We start from the raw sequence: 17,640 nt of genomic DNA on the forward strand, positions 1-17,640 counted from the left end.
CAGAAAGATTGTTGCCAATGTCCTGAACCTTGCTACTCTCTCTGCAGCAGGGAAGGCTTTGGCTTGCAAAGAGTCTATGTTCATGTCAAGATACCTGATAAGACTGATTAAGGACAAGGCTGGACTTCTGCAGGTTCAGTTGGACCCTTAACTCCTTGCACAGATCCAATAGATATCTGTGTTTCAACAGGAGAGCTTGGGATTCTACCAAGAGAAGACAGTTGTCTAGTTATCTCATGAGCCTAATGCCCATGGCATGTGCCCTGACGGAGACACGGGCAAAGACTTTGGTGAAAACTTGAGGGGCTGTAGAGAGACCAAAGCACAGGACCTCGAATTGCAACAGCTTGTCTTGAAAAGGAAACCTCAGGTATTTCCTTTTGGCAGGATGGATGGCGACCTGAAAGTAGGCGTCTTTCCCGTCTATGGTCAAAAGGAAGTAGAACGGAGTTTGGGGTCTCCATCTTGAACCTTGTCTGCAAAATAAAGAGATTTAAGAGAAGAGACATCTATGACAGGTCTCTAAACTCCCGTCAGCTTCTCTACCAGGAATAGATTGCTGAGGAAGCCTGGAGAGTCATCGAAGACTTCCTCCACTGCTTCTTTGTTTAGCAACTTGGAGACTTTCTCTGACAAGAGTAGGTCTTTTGGTGATCCTTTAAAATAGTATGGTTGGATCCAATTCCTAGTCAGAATAAGTGGACAGTCTATGATGGGGATCCGGTACCCTGAACGGAGGACTTCTACCATCCAAGGGTCGGCACTTAAGTTCTGCCACCTTTGCCAAGAGCATTATAATCATCCCCCCTGGTGATAAGCTGGGGGACATGCCCTCCCTAGCATGAGCTTCTGCCACCATGTCCTTTTCTACCAGAGGAATGTCCTCTACGACAAAAGGTGGGTCTAGGATTCTGGCTCCCAGGTTGTTGTGCATTCGTGGGAGGGAGGCGACGTCTCTGTTTAGGGGTGGGCTAGAGGTTTATTCGGATGTTTCTGAGGAGCGGGCAACCTTGGTGCCACTGCTCTATCATTTCAACCGCATTAGCTACATATGAGGATGGAAAATGGGAGGGAGAGTTAACTAGGTCCAAGTTTTATAAGACAAGATCATCTCTAGGTAACAGCTATCTAAAGTATCTATCTAAGAAAGTGTAGCGATTCTTCAGAAGACAATTTTCCCAAAGGAAGACGTTCATGATGATGAAGGAACTCTATGCCTTGAACTGTTCCCGTACGTTCTCGTCCTTGAGGTTTCTAGAAACAGCAAAATGAGTGCCACAGACCAGTTGTCTATCCCGAAGTATGTTTTTATGGCTGACATGGCTGCTACCTTCATGTTAGCCAGTTCCGGTTCTGAAATCATGCCAGTAGATACGGTAATCTTTTCACCAGTACTGATGGTACTAAGTTAGCTACATTCAGATCAATGGGAATCAGGCTTTGAAAGGCACCAGAGTTAACGTAAAATTGTCTCTGGCGCGACAAAGGTAATGGAGAAAGCTTTGAGGATCTACTTGCCTTTGGCAAGTTTTCTGAGCAGAGACTTGAGTTCCCAAAAACTCAACTGTGTCCTTAGTTTGGTTAGAGAGAGCCACATCAAACCTAAGTATGGAGCTCTGACACTGTTAGCGGTCTGCGCTCAGGGAGGATCATCCAAACCCCTTAAATAGCAGATAGGGCTCATAATCTTAATAAAATATGAGGTTTCCAATAAGACATCGGGGCCTTAAAGGGGGGTACATTAGCAGGAGCTTGTATTCTCACGCAATGAGTTTCTCCGGGGAGTCATCAATGGTAATAATATCCCAATGAGATTGTTCTGTTTTTAAGGGAGCTCTTAATTTTTCCTCTATATCCTTCTTATACCAAGAGTACAGTAATGAGGGAAAGAGGAGGCAGAGGAGTGGGAGGAATCCATTTCACTCATCATAAGAATGTTCTTCTCTACAGTAATGTCTCAATATACTGAACCATATGTACTGCACTATTAATATAGTTACCCTTACTATAGATACATTTTCTTTTATGTATAAACAACCCATTTTCTTCAAGTGAGCTCATATTTTTAATGGGTAACTATTTCATTCTTGACCTGCTGGCGAATCTCTTTTCGTACCATGAAAATTTTTTCGTAACATAATGCGAAAAAATCTTCATATCTAGTTTCACATCATCAAATTTTCGTTTCACATCAAATTTTCGTAAACAGAAACAGTCGTATCAAGAGGGATCACAGTATATCCTGAGGTGGAGGCAGAGGAGTTGAAGCCCCTCTCAGAACACAATTTGCAAGGCAAGAGAGAGTTCTCAGCACTCTGCCTTCTATAACGCCTACGGAGAAGACTACGTCTATGTCGTCTGCCGTTCCGTTCCTCTACATCAGATAAGGGAGTGATCCTACGGAAAGGGGTAACTTTCTGCGCCCTTTATCTGCCTTTTGTACCTGCAAAGAATTATCTGAGAGAATAACATTTCTTAAAAGGAGTATCATAATTATCATGATCGTCAGACCGAGAGCTACAACGAGGTCTATTTAGATGATTAGTGGTTATGTTTTTAGCATAAGATACAGGGTTCTTATTAGCGTACGGAGAGGTTTTATCTCGCTGATTCCTAGCCGAGAGTTTGTAAAACTCAGGGGAAACTCAGGACCAATGTGGAGAGAATCTACTGCGCCCTCTAAAGTCTGGTGTGCGTATAATAAGAAGGTCCATAGCTTACAAACATACGGAGATACAAACAAACCCAACTGAAAATAACAGAGATAAAAAAACTGTAATAAAACAATATTATATCCTTTAATACACTAAGCAAAACAACATTTGTAAAACCTGATACATATTTCATATGAAACCCAACTATTTATTGAATTTTCCAACTGGAAATCATAGGCATAGGATTCAGGTTAGGCCTACACCCTAGGGCAAAATTTGACTCACAAACAGCTTCCTGGAGCCTATTAAGTTTGTTAGTTGAGGACCTTCAGTAGTTACATACTTCTTAGCATCATTATGACACGGAGGAATACTCTCGATCCTAACGATGGCGGCACGTTCGTTGACATCATGACGCTCAGGGGTGACAACTCACTTGGGCCTGCTGGCTTGCAGAGACTGCAGGGGAGTAATTTCACGTGCAGATAAGGCGGCGTGTACACTCACATCATGGGCCTAACTGTATTCTTCGAAGAAATTCTTGGTAGGGCAGGAATAGTTTCACTCTACATATACTTCCCAGCATTATTAGGCTTGAAAGGTGAGGCATGCTTTGAGCATGAAGGCATTGTCACCTCTGATGGGGGGACACAGCCGAAGCAGTCCGACCACCCTCATAGCTGAGATGACAAATCTCGATTCATTCGAAGCGCTCTTTAGAGCAGTTTTCTGCCAAGGACCCCTAGGCGTATGAGGCAGGCCTTTCTCATTAATATGAGCTGGTAACTGGTAATCAGGATCTTCCAATACCACTGCCTAAGTATGAAGGGCAATGACATGCTCAATTCTAATCCCTCTGGGAACGAGATGCTTTCACTGTTCTGATTGGAGACATTCTAAAAAAGTGAACATCTTATCCGCATAATCTGATAAATATAAATTTCCGCTCAGCACACTCGTACGGGTGAGGGAGATCTAGATACAGTATAAACAAAATAATCAGAGATAGAACCACCAAACCGATCCAGCTCAGGGAGCACAGCGGTCATAGCCAGGGGAACTACAATACGAACAGAATCAATCTCATACTGCGCATTGTTAACACTAGGTGATAAAATGTTAACAAAATTACTGCCATCGTCCTCAGTGACAAAAGCCTCAGAGGGCTCCTGAAACACAGAACTAAGTGGGGAGATAATGTTCGTCGCCAAAACCAACTTGCGCTAAGAAAAGGAGGAGGAGGGAACAATCTCTCTTGGCTTGTTTCTTACAGCAAGAACGATATCTATCCCACTGGGAAGATGATCACTCCCTACAATACTCACATAAGAGATTTCACTAAACAACTTTTACCTCGACACAACAGACCAAGCGGGTGAGGATCCACTTCTACCCAGCTCATGAATGTACTACAGAGGCAGCCATTTTGGCCTAGGCAGGAACGCATTGAATTTGACTTATGTCGAAAAGCTCACACTCTTAACTCACAAATAATGAAGTATGCAAGTGCAAAGAATATCAGACACAAGCACTACAAGGACAAGAGTAAGCAATGCGATTGTCTGATTGCAGAAGAGAAGGAAGGCATGTCTGACCTCCTTCATGGCTAGAAGCCTTGTAGGTAATCGTTTGATACAAGAGAAGAGAGTCACGTGCAGCAGTTGCCCACTAACGCAAAATAACGTAATCCACTGATTTCTTTTTGATTGTTTGGCCATAGAAAACGGAACTAAAAGTAACCCAATATAAATGACTTGGGATTTTGTATCCACGTAGGATTAAATGAAATTTACCATATTTCAAAATAAACCTATAAAAGGCTAAAGTTATATTTAGAAAGCAAACAAATAAGGATTACAATCAGAAAACTGCAAGTAAGAACATGATTATCTTACAACCTTATAACCTTTATTACTGAATATTTTTCTTAACTGTGTGCTCACATTTTATAGATTAACTCAATTAGGTTTCCAAAGAATAAAAAAAAAAAACTAACAAATCAGTGAAAAAAATTTGCCATGTTTGTAAAAGAACAATTTAATCTAAAAAACTCCTCACCCTAAATGCCTGGATGATAAACTTGGTGCACTACTTTAGACTAAATATACAGGTCTACAGGCATACTATTAAGTATATACAGTACTGTATTTCTTAATTTATATAAAAATGACAGCCACTTTTCATGAACTCAACATATGTGGACATCAAATGTAAGGCTCTATAAACTTAGCACTGCCTAATTGAATGTGAACAGAGTAGTTCCAATCAACTTCAAGTGCTACTGCGCTGTTTATATGGCAGAATATTAACATCTTGAGTTTTATGTTAATGTATTAGTAAGTCAACAATAACTTCAAAGAAAAAAATACACCATAAAAACCTTTCAAGGATCACAGTGCTTTACTCACTATTCGTTGAAAAGGTTCACTCCCACAAAAAGATCTGAAACAAGTACAAGACAATCAAATGAATATGCAAAACATGTCAAGGCAAACCCCAAGCAAAGAAACATACTATAAAGTAACTAAATAGGCTTCTTCCTGCTTTTGTGTAACTTCAGCACACAAACTAAGAAAACAAACTGTATAAAAAGAATGACATATTACTGTGGAAAAACATTTAGTTGTTTTAATTCAGTAAAAGAAAGATATAAGTTCCCTGCTTTTAGCTATATGTCATATACAATTACTGTAACCTTTAAAATCACCATTCAAAGCTGTATGATATAACTAGCTAATCAGTATGTTGCTATATTACCAAAAAAAGGTTGAGTAAAGATTAAGAGATAAATAATTGTTGTACAAAAAAGTCAACAGCTAGAAAATGTTTACTTGGCTGATGTATGCTAAACTAGGGGGCAATTAAAATAATCAAGTTTCTACTTAAAGTTATAACTCAAAACATCTGCAACTATTAAAGATGCTAAAGACAAATGAGCTTTATGAGTAATTTTAATTGGATTCTGAATGAAATGTGATTTAGGGTAAATTGCTCAATGCTAGATCAAGGAAACAAATCAAAGCATACAAAAACATATTTCCTAGATGGCAGCCCCATTTCCCATTAATTGCATCAACATTTTAACAAATGTAGATTAAGCTGTTGGTACTGCATCTTTAAGCTAAACAAAACTACCCAGTGTGCAAGATAAATTTTTCTGAGATTTTCTTTGACAAAAAGACTATCCACTTATTTTAAGTTTTCATACATATCAGATAGTGTCTCCAGGTTTTTTTATCATGATGGCTGGAGCAAAGGCCTTATTTACTTAAGATAGCTTCATGCACCCCGTAAATTTCAGAAACCGAATGAGGCGTGTTTTCTGCCTCAAGATACTAACAAAATACAATAATCTCAAGCATGAAGAGTAACAGGATGCCCATTATTCATCTGAGACAAACGTCACATCAGTCTATTAAGATTGTGTTCTATATGATTGTGATTCCTATTAACTAACATATGGAGATGAGGACATTAACGGCCTCTGGGTGCCCTAAAAAATTTTCTATGTCCAACCAAAGCAGCAACTTTGTGGGTGCCCACTGATCTCTCAAGTAAGCAATAGTGAACATATAACACATGTCTATTAATGGTCATTCTTTTAAGGATGCCATAGATGCTTCAGAGCCCAAAATATAAGGCCCAGATTTTAAAAAAAAAATTGATATGGAACTGCTCCTGCTGAAACCAACAACTATTCACTCCAAAATGATGGAGATGTTGGTCCTAGCCTGGAGTTGGTGCATGGAAAATTTCAGGAATGTTAGAATGAATCATGAGGATTTTTCCCAATATAAATGGTCTCTGTACAATTCAGCAAAACGTACTGCCATTGAGCTGGATAATCCTTAAGCAGTGATGATGCCTTCCAAAAATTGGACAGTTTAAGCTGAGGGATATCATGAAACTGCTGTGAACCACTAGCTTGTCCAACACTTCATGGAAAGTTAAGACTTAACAGGTCTTGGCTGGCAGTTGAGAATATGTCAAAACTGTTCAATAACAGCCTTAAATCTCAAAATCCTTTCCTCTGAACACTAAACCATATCCCCTGTTCAAATAATCATGACAAACTAAGTCAAAAGTATCTCATCAAAGTGGATGAAGCCTGGTCCAAATTTTTCCAGTTTATCTGTAAAGCTAAATATTGAAAGAAACTGAATAAACTGAGAGGGGATACAGATTTCTGACTAATACCATAACCCATCAGTTGTCAAAGTAATGACAAACAAATCTCAACTCTCTGAGCTTATCATTTACGAATGCATTTAGCTGATGCTACAGCTAAAAGGAAAGTCTTTGCAGTAGATCTTTAACAAAAAGATTTTTCCAGGAAACAAAAAAAAACTCTTTAGATATTGTAATACTGTACATCTAGATACCAATAAGTTCTTCTGAGAACTGGAGGTTTGTCAGTAATAAAAGAGCTAAATATATGTGCAATAATACCCAAAGGCAGTTAAAACAAAGTCTAGATACTTGAGTATGGTATTCAACATGGATCTATAACCATTAATAGTCAACATATGACAAATTCGAAGATAATTTGTATTTTTCCTAACCATACAAACCTTAGCTATTTACATTGGGTTTAACTTTTAGCGCAGCTGAAATGGCGAGCCATTAGAATTTAACAAGGGTGTATTACCCCCGCGCTAGTTAGCAGGGGGGGGGGGGGAGTGGTAGCTAGCTACCCCTCCCCCCCCCTCACACACAGGTGAATGCTCACTTTCACTTAGAGGTAGGACTTGTCTTGGGAGACAGGGCTGGCGGGCAAATATGTGTAAATAGCTAAGGTTTGTATGGTAAGGAAAAATACAAATTATCTTCAAATTTGTCATTTGTTCCGTAACCGAAATACAAACCACGCTATTTACATTAGGTGACTTACCCCTTAGGTAGGGTGGAAAGTCCCCAGCCATACTGGCTTTGGCTTTACCCGGGGACTCAGAATCCGAGTGAGTCGCACTCGAGAAAAGGAGTCCCTCACCTCACAAGTTCCTTGCTCCGCAAGGAACCATGTGGCCTACATAAGCTTGTGTGAAGGAAGAAGTGTGACCCGTCCTAGGCAGTTGACCTGGAGTTCCAGTAGAAACTCTGGGTTAGGACGTTCCCAATATCACCTCGTCAGGGTATGGGGGACGCGACAGTATTGACTCAATACTCGGAACACAAGGAAGCATGGTTTACCTGCAGAGGTTCGAGGTCAGCTAGAGGGGATGATGAAGAAAGAAGTAAGGGCCAGACACTTCTTTCGTTCATGCAGACTAAAACCTGATAATAATGCCCTCAACCTTCTGCTACCTGTCCAAAAAGGAGCCTGAGGTTAGACCAGCTGTTGTGTAGCCACCACAGAGCGATAGAAAACGTATCGAAAATCCTGTGGGTCACGCCCTGCAGGAAGCGGGATGCGAAGGTCATTAGACGCTTCCAGACTCCAGCTTGTAGCACCTGCGTCACAGAGTAGTATTACTCGAAGGCGAGGGGCGTTGCGATGTATCCGACATCATGCTGTAGGGCGACGTGACGGGGGAGGGTCTGGAGACAGGTCGAGATGAATGTCCTTGAGTCCGAGCTGAAGAGGTATACTGGTGACTCTCCCCCGTGGCCTTCTTGTGCTCCCAAACCGGCTGCAACTGAGGACAAACTGCAGCTGTTCCCAAAGCTAACCTCTCGATTCCTTTACTGGCAAGGGGGAGAAGGTTTTGGGACATCAGATACAGAATGGTGACTCGAAATCTTGAAGGAATTGGACCGAAGGACCGGGACCCCAAGATTCTGAGTCTAGCCAACAACTCAGGAGCGAACCTGAATGTTGCCTTCCCCCATTCCTTAGAAAGGGCGGAGTCGTACGAGACCAATAAGATTGTTTACACACTGGCCGCGGCCAGAGTGAGCAGGAGACCCAAGACGGAATACGATCAGAGGCCTGACGTAAAGGGTCTTGAGAAGATCTCTTAAGGGACTAGAAAGTTCGAGCCATGCTCCAAGTTGGAGGTCTCACTCCGACTAGGGCAGGGACGTTCGCAGCTTCGCATGAGCGAGGAAAGGTCCAGCGGGAAGGAAAAAGTTATTCCTTTTAAGCCTGAAGGTCAGGGAAAGGCTGAGCGACAGGCTTCATTGCCGAGAGCGGAAAGGAGTTTCCTCCCGCCGAAAGGCAATAAGATCGTTGTTGCTGGAGAAGAGGCCTCAAGGGAAGAGGTATATCTCCCACGACACCAACCACCGAAGACTCTTCACTTCGCCTGGAAGACCCCTGCGGATGACTATCGCAGATGACGCGACCTCCGTCCCGCGACTGTAGTGGGTTGTCTCTTCTTGAGGAGGAGGCGTAGTGTCTCCAGGCATGAAGCCGAAGCGACGCCCCGGCTCGTGAAAGATGTTGCAGTGTGGTTGTTTGAGTAGCCTGTGCCTTGGGAGAAGCTCTCCCGGGAATTCCGTCAGGGGAAGCAGAGGGTCCAGAAACCGTTCTGCGCATAGTCCCTGTGAAGCTCTCAGGGCCATTGAAAGGTTGACAGACAACCTGGTCTTGTTGAGACCCATTCTCAACAGACAACAAAGGAGGGAAGACGCAGGCGTCGACGTTGTCCCACCATCACCGGAATGCATCTTGCCAGAGTCTCGGGGTCTGAGACTTGGGGGAAGAACAGCGTAAGCTTGAGGTTCCAAGCTGTCGCGATCAGGTCCCCCAAACCAGGACTTGCTGAACACTCAAGGCCAAAGACCCCCAGGTACACTCTCTCTACGAGGCTCTGCTCGGATAGACGGAGAGAACATTCCTCTGCCTGGAATGAGAGAGCCGATGGTGATATTGAGAGTATCTCAAATCATCTCGGTATCTCTACTGCAAGATGCGAAGGTGTGAAAATGCGTCCCCTGCTGGATAGAACACGCCAGAACCATGAAGTTGACGCGCACGGAGCGACTCGGCAGGAGCTGTAGGATCTGTAGAGGGGCCAGACTACGGCCCCTAAGCCTGCCTGAATGATGGAGAGGTATCCTTCAGGTCCTGACCATAGGCCTGGACCGGAACATGCCCCCCCCCCCCCTTTTCTTTGACGAGTCCGAGAACATCATCAAAAATGTGGGGAATGGACGAGAATATCCACTCCCATCAAGAGGTCCATAGATCAACACCCATTGCAGGTCTAAATGTTCCGCTGGTCCCATAGGGGCCAGAGATTCCTGTTAATCGTTGCTTTAAAACCACCGGAACTTGGACCGCCCCACATGGAACTTATCCTGAGGCGACCGTTTGGAACTATAGATGGGTCAATGAGGAAAAGAGAACTAGGAAACGTTCCAAGGTAGGGCTGAAAGCTCTGCTTGACTGAGAACAAGTACTGCGACTCTCCTCAGCCTTGCCACAGTCAACTGAAGGGAAGGCTCGGAGGAGGTGGCAACAGAATCTGGCGTCCCCAGGTGGTCACCCATCCAAGTACCGACCAGAACCGACATTGCTTAACCTCGCTGGACAGACGAGAAGCGAGGTTTCCAACGTGGTAAGGCCGTTGGCACAATATCATGGCTAGATACTCCAGATGTTGAGGCAGAAGAAGAGAAGGCTCCTAGCAAAATACCATGAACCCCCACTCATGGTGAGCATCCGGAAGCTTGTCCCGGCGCTGAAGAAGGTCGAACCCGACCTGCCGGAGTTGACCAGACCTCCAAAAGGCGAAGGAGGCGGAAGCCTGCACCAGAGCGGCCATGAGGAAAGCAGGGAGAGTTCTCTGGGGAAAAAAACCTGCGATGCCACAGCGGGATCGCCACACTGCATCTTAAGCAGGAATACCTGCAGTCTAGGCTGAATTCCACGAGCTTCGTGGAAGATGGATGGAATGGAAACTGAAAATACCCGTTCTTCCCATCCAGGGCCTAAGGAGTCCTGTCGCCTCGTTACCAGTCTGATCGATTCTGCTGTTCCACGCTGGACGAAGTTTGTTCGACAAACTTGATCAGGGCTGAGAGGTTGACTACGGAACTCCCGTCTCAGATACTTTCTTACAAGAAAGGATCGACTGAAGAAGCCGGGGATGAAGCCGTCGATGATCCTATGGAAGACCTTCTCCTAAGGCATGGATCATTCTGCCCAAACGGGCAAACTCTTGCCGACCCTATGGCATAGACGTTCAGAGACACTGAATTCGCTGACAGAGACGGCAGGCGCGATATCCTTGGCTGATCACAGAGATTGTGCAGGAATGGGCATCGGGAAGCTGTCATCCGGATGAGTACCCTTAGGCATCCTCCCAGCGTGAAACCTGCAAGGGGAAGGTGCCAATCCTAGAGTTCGTGAACTCTACCGCTCCCTCGCGCGACGGAACACCGCCGGCTCGCGCGACGGAACACCGTCGGCTCGCGCGACGGAACACCGTCGGCTCGCGCGACGTAACACCGTCGGTTGGCACGACGGAACACCGTCGGTTGGCGCGACGGAACACCGTCCGTCCGCGCGATGGAACGGGTGAGCACAGGCGATCGGGAGACCAATGACGCGTAGGCGGGCGATGGCGCGTTGACGGGCGATGGCGAGTTCTGGCGAGCGATAGCCCGTAGGAGAGTGAAGGCGCGTTGGCAAGCGATGGCGCGTTGGCGAGCGGTGGTGCGTTAACAAAACGCTAGCGCGTTGGCAAGTGGTGGTGCGTTAACAAAACGCTAGCGCGCAAGTAAAGAATCGCACGGGCGCGTAGGCGATTGCCAACGCGAGTGAGACTAGTGATGGTTAGCGCGCATCGCGCTAACAGAAGGCGCGCAGGTGCATCAGGAAGGTGAGCGCTGAAGCAAGCTGTTAATCAGGCAATCCTAGACGGTCAGAAAACCGTTGGAGCCCATAGGTGCGTGGCAAAGAAAGGCGCGCAGATGTGCGCTGGCAAATGAAGAAAGCTGGTGCACAGAAGGACAGAAGTAAAGGTGAGCGCTGGCGAGCAGGAGGAAGATCTACGGCAAGACTCAGCTACCGGAGATCGTGGTCCACAGCAGGCGAGCGCTAGATCGCTACTGATGGTGGTCAGGGGAACTGACACGCGTGGCAGATCGATGGCAATCGTTGACGCATAGGAGATCGCTGACGAGCAGGTGAATGTTGACGCGTCTAAGGTCGCTGGCGAGCTGGTGATCGCTGACGAGCAGAAGGCAACGCGTGGAAGCCTGCGCGTAGAAGAAGAGTCCTTGACCCCGACCTGAACCGAAGTTCTAGATCGCGAGGGCGAACGTGGGCGCGTAACAGGAACCAACAGGAACAGCAGAGATGATCATCATGAGAGCGCTGGCGAACCCTGACACGCAAGGGAAGAACCCCCGTGGGAGGCAACCCTTTGCCCCGAAGGGATCATTGTCCGTTGGGAGACTGATGTCCGTCGGAAGACTGTTGTCTGTCCGCCGGGAGACTGCTGTCCGTCGGAAGACCGTTGTCCGTCGGGAAGACCGTTGCCCGTCGGAAGACGAGGTCAGACTGCTGTCCATCTGCAGCAGGGGCGGAAGATCAAGAAGAAGGAGTTGTAGATTGCATACGGAGATTCAAAAAGGCGCCTCTTAGCACCCTTATAGGGAGAAAAGAGGCCCTTACGACGAGGCGGACGGTGAGCCTTACGGCGAAGGAGGCCAACAGCAGCAAAAGAATCCTCCGAAGAGGACTATCTATGAGTGTACTCTCTCGCGAACGAAAGAGAAACACTTCGTAGAAGAGACTGGCCAGCCAGTGACCTAAAAGGAGCAATCCTCCGAAGAGGGGCTCCTGCAGTTGCCCAGCCCCTTGAGCAAAACTGCAGGTGCGACCGCTCAGCACCAAGAGCATAGTCACACGAAAAAAAAAGGCAAGAGAAGAACCCCCCAAAAGGGGAAAAAACTCAAGCCTGGACAGGAAAAACTTCCCTCGGAAGGAAAGTTACCCACCCAAGGAGGCAAGCCTCCTGAGAGTTCTAAAATGAACTGGAGAGCTGTCAATCGTCTCGGGAGTACTTCCAGTAGAAGGAGACACGCCCCTGACGAAAATCCAAAGGGGAGGCAGCAACAGCCGAATCCCCAGGCCTCAACAAGACAGCTCACACCGTTGTCATATTACAGAAACGAACTAGATCGGTAACTGTAAAAAAATAAAACAAAAATCATTAGTACACATTCATTCCCCCGGGAGGGCTCCGAAGAGGAATCCCGAGGGAAAGGAACAAGAATTACACAACAGGCACGTGCCCTCACAACCACTTACACTCACGTAAGGAGAGCTGTAACCAAAACAAAATTATAACAATTATAATTATGAAACTATGTAATTATGTAATTTAAAAATGAATAAACACTAAAGAAAGAACGAAAACCCCGAAAGGAATCGTTCTACAAAGCTGAAAAATCAACAAATACAATTAGATTCATAAACTAATTGAGACAAAACGTACGGCGTAGCAACACCCCCACACGGGAAGGAAGCTACAAGGGGCGTGGTAAACGTAGTAAAAGGGTGAACGACCTCAAGAGAGAGAGAGAGAGAAAGACCGAAGTCAAACTCGACCGCAACCCATAAAATTACACTGTGGTGGCCTAAACTGCCGAGGGCTCCACGGAGATATCGTACGCTACACACACACAACACTGAAAAGGAAACTTACAAATTTCTATACTCAAATATATATACAAGCATGAAAAACTGTTTACATATATATTGAGTAAAAGAAAAGTAAGTGATTAAGTAAAGACAAAACAAACAATGGCTGCCAAGCAAGGACAAAGACAGAGACGTCTGTCCCAGTCTGAGCCAAAAGTGAAAGTGAGCATTCATCTGTGTGTGAGGGGGAAGGGATAGCTAGCTACCACTCCCCTACCCCCCCCCCCCCCCCCCGCTAACCAGCACGGGGGTAATACACCCTCGTTAAATTCTAATGGCTCGCCATTTCAGCTGCACTAAAAGGTAAACCCAATGTAAATAGCGTGGTTTGTATTTCGGTCACGGAACAAATACAATTTTCTTTGATAAAAAAAGAAATTAAAAACTTAACAATATTATCCAAACCAGTTCTAAACACTGAAATATTCCTCTAATTGCACCAATTAAAATAAATTCAGAGATACTTTGCATTTTTCCCTAACTAATACAAACCTGGAGTTATGTGGAATATCTTTCAGCAGCAGCTGGAGGTAGCCATTAGACTTTAATTGTGAGGTGGCAACCCTGCCTAACCGCTTGAGCAGGTAGGGTGGGGATGGCTGGGGGGTACCAAGCCACCTCTATATATAATCTCACAGCAATGAGAGAGGTCACTTTTTATTGTAGGCAGGACTTCTTGGGGACAGGTGATGGTAGGCCAGTTTATACAACTCCAGGTTTATATTAGTTAGGGAAAAATACAAATTATCCCCAAATTTGTCATTTGTTCCCATACTAACAAACCTTCCGTTACTTATGTGGATGACTCACTCTTAGGTGGGTGGGAGTCCTAGATCTGGCATGGACATTGACCCGATTTTACCTAGCACAGTATATGACTGTCATCTAGGGAAAACTTTGACACTTCGCTGAAATATACAAAGTGAGTATAATCGCGGCCTCTGCAATGCAGTGTAATAGAGGTTGTTAATTTATATGAACGCCTTAGAGTTTATATAGGAAAACAAGACTTATCCCATTGCTCCCTCGTAGAAAGAAATGGGGACGTGTACAGTATAACAATTTCATAACTTATACTAGGTTACACAAGGGAAGTGATAATTACCTGTAGAGGTTGAAGCCAGCTTGCAGAGGGACCCATGTTGCTGTACCCCAAGGGACAGAAAGATGAAGAAAGGAAAGCCAGACATTCTTCTCATGCATCCCAGTCTTAACCCGGGTAACCAATGCACTCAACGAACTGCTACTTGTCCATCAAGGAGCCTGAAGTATCTTAAACCACTTATTGAGCAGCCACCAAAGGATCGATAGTGAACGCATCGAGTCTCCTAAAGGTTACGTCTTTTAAGTAATGGGCTGTGAAGGTGGTCCGTCTCTTCCACATGCCTGCTTGGAGAACTTGCAACACAGAGATGTTGCGCTTGAATGCCAGGGAAATACTGATTCCCCTGACATCATGGTTGATTGATTGATTGATTTGAAGTTTTCTGGCATCCTGACATGTAAGGTCATTGACGCAGATGACACCCTGGGCTCTGGGTCAACGATCCTGAGGAGGACCGGGAGCCAAGGCTTTTTCAATTACTTGGCAAATCCAGGAGGAAGCTGTGTTCTTGGTGATCCTTCTCTTTACTCTCCCTGTACTAACAAACAGAGGGGTTAGTCTGGGCCGTGTTGCTGCAGTGCATTTAAGATAGTATCTCAAACTCCTCACTGGGCATAGTAAAAACTGATCTGGGTCAAAGCCGAGAGTCACTTCCCCCCATCCCCTTGAATGGGCGATGTCATACGAGAGGCCATGAAGTTGGCTGACTCTCTTTGCCGAGGCTAAAGCAAGCAAGAATGCCGTCTTCCAAATGAGATTTTGGTCAGGTGTATGGCATAATAGTTCGTAAGGAGATCACTTCAAGGATCTCAAGACGCAAACCACATTCCAAGGAGGAGGCCTAATCTCTGACTGGGGGCAAGTGATCTCATAACTCCGTATGAGTAAAGAAAGCAAGCTCCAACAAAGTGGAAATATCTACTCTTTTCAGCTTAAAGACAAGGCTTAAGGCTGAGCGATAGTCTTTTACCGCCGAGACTGAAAGGAGTTTTTCCTCCGGAGGGTATACAAGGAACTCCGCTATTACTGGAATAGTGGCATCAAGTGGAGAGATATTCCTTCCAAGATGCCAACCACAGAATACTCTCCATTTTGCCAGGTAGACCAAGGCTGAAAACCTACACAAGTATCCAGCCATTCGCTCCACAACTTGTCATGAAAAGCCCTTCTGAGAGAGGAGATGCTGGATAGTAGACACGCGTTACGTCGAAGCAACTGCATGGTCTTGTGGAAGATGTTCGCGTGTGGTCGTTTGAGTAGATCTGGTTGTAGAGGGAGTTCTCTCGGTAGATCTACTTGAAGTTGCAGGAGGTCTGGAAACCACTCTGCATGATACCATAGCGGAGCTAGAAGGGTGATCATTAGATCTTTGGACGCTCTGGTTTTGTTGAGCAGTCTTCTCATCAGACAAAATGAGGGACAGGCGTACACGTCGATGTTGCCCCACCGTTGTTGGAATGCATCTTGCCATAGAGCCTGAGGATCCGGAACTGAAGAACAGTACAGCGAAAGCTTGCTGTTCATAGATGTTGGGAACAGGTCTGCAGTCGGGGAACCTCACAAAGTCAGGACTTTGTTGGCTATCTGACGATTCAAAGACCATTCAGAGCCTACTATCAGAGTTGCTCTGCTCAGATTGTCCACGAGCATATTCCTCTTGCCAGGAATGAATCGAGATAATAGAGACACCGAATGTTCTTTTGACCCTCTGAGGATCTTTACTGCAAAATGGCATAGAGACTGCAAAAAGGTACTGACATGTTTGTTTATGTGAGCCACTACTGTGGTGTTGTGGCTCATCAACACCACAAAGTGACCTGCCAGCAGCTGTTTGAACTGATGAAGAGCTAGGTAGGTTGCTCTTATCTCTAGAAGATTTATGTGCTAGTACCTTTCTGACTCTGACCAAAGGCCAGAGATCGTATGGTGCAGCAGGTGAGCCCCACCATTCTTTTGATGCATCTGTGAAGAGCATCAAATCCGGAGGGGGAATAAGAAAATTCTGGCCCCTTCGAAGGTTTTTGTCTACCATCCACCAACTCAAATTCGTCACCTGATCCTGAGTTATAGGAACTCGGGTGTCCGGTGGATCAGAGGGTTGGCTCCACACGGACTTCAGCTGCCACTGCAGGGATCTTATCCTGAGGCGGCCGTTTGGAACAAGACGGATGAGAGAGGTTAGACGGCCTAAAAGACTCAACCAACGAGAAGCTGGAAGAACTTCTTTCCAGAGGAAGGGTGCAGCCACTTCCTTCAGTCTGATGGGAAGACTTTCTCTTGGACAGTGTCTATGATCATACCGTGGTATACCAGTCCCTGTGAAGGTTGCAGTAATGACTTCTCGTGATTTATCAGAAACCCCGAGATCTTATGACCTTTCTAAGCCTCGTTATCCTGTCTTTGATGAGAAGGTTTCGTAGAGATTGGTGTTTAGAATCATTTCCAGATATTCCAGTCTTCTGAGAGAGAAGTAGGGAAGACTTCCAAAGGTTTACCATGATCACCCGATCTTGGTAAAAAAAACTTCAGAAGTTCCGGTGCTAACACAAGGTTGCCAGTGAGTCTGCTAGGGTCAGTCAGTCGTCCATAAAACGGAGGAGACCGAAGCCGATCCTATGAGCCCAGGAGAAAGATCAAAGCAAAGTGCCCTGAACTGGTGTTTCTTATTTGTCTAGAATGAATCTCCAATACTTCTTAGAAGATGGATGGTTTGGGCCTGGAAGTATGCGTCCTTTAGGTCCAGCGTACACATGAAGACCTGTGGTTTTACCCCTTGTCCGAACTTCTCCAACATGGTGTGGACATCGACCCAAATGGACAGCTCCTTGCAGATTCTTTTGCATGGGAGGTTGTTGGCACTGGGGTCTTGATTCATGGAGGAAAGGATGGGACGCGATACCCTGTCTAAGGTTTCTTCTCTGGGAGAGAACTCTTTAATTGATAGAAGTGGGTAAGGCAATGTTTGACCCTACCATGCGGCCTGATGGGATTGATGCTATTCCTTAGAACAGCATCGGTCTGGTGAATGTTAACCAATGGTTAACGGCTGGGTATCGTGGCTACCGTGCAGTTGGAGAGTGCTCGCAAGTAGACACCTGTCGATAAGCTGCTGATGGAGGCTGTCAGTTGCCTGATGATCGCTTTAATGGATTGGTGTGATGGCGAACGGTGAGAAGTGTGTTGTTTGCCTTCCGATCTAGGGAACCACGGGCGGAAGTTGACTAGTAAGTCTGAGTGACGAACTGCTGGTGAACGGCAAACTGCCGATGATAGGTGAAATGGCG

General features: G+C 45.5%; 1 protein-coding gene across 4 annotated transcripts in view; it reads right to left on the minus strand.

Moving 5' to 3' along the window:
* The window catches only part of CYLD (ubiquitin carboxyl-terminal hydrolase CYLD), a 239,003-nt gene that overhangs the window by 206,950 nt on the left and 14,413 nt on the right, over positions 1-17,640 (minus strand). For 2 of the 4 annotated variants that reach the window (XM_068355082.1, XM_068355080.1), the window contains exon 2: positions 5,063-5,096. The gene's annotated coding sequence lies outside the window, so the exon portion shown is untranslated. Of the gene's footprint in view, positions 1-5,034; positions 5,097-17,640 lie in introns of those variants that run through there. The other 2 variants (XM_068355081.1, XM_068355084.1) reach the window with 2 other exon arrangements.

The sequence above is a fragment of the Palaemon carinicauda genome, chromosome 31 (assembly GCF_036898095.1).
Source record: "Palaemon carinicauda isolate YSFRI2023 chromosome 31, ASM3689809v2, whole genome shotgun sequence".
In the NCBI taxonomy this organism is placed as follows: domain Eukaryota; kingdom Metazoa; phylum Arthropoda; class Malacostraca; order Decapoda; family Palaemonidae; genus Palaemon; species Palaemon carinicauda.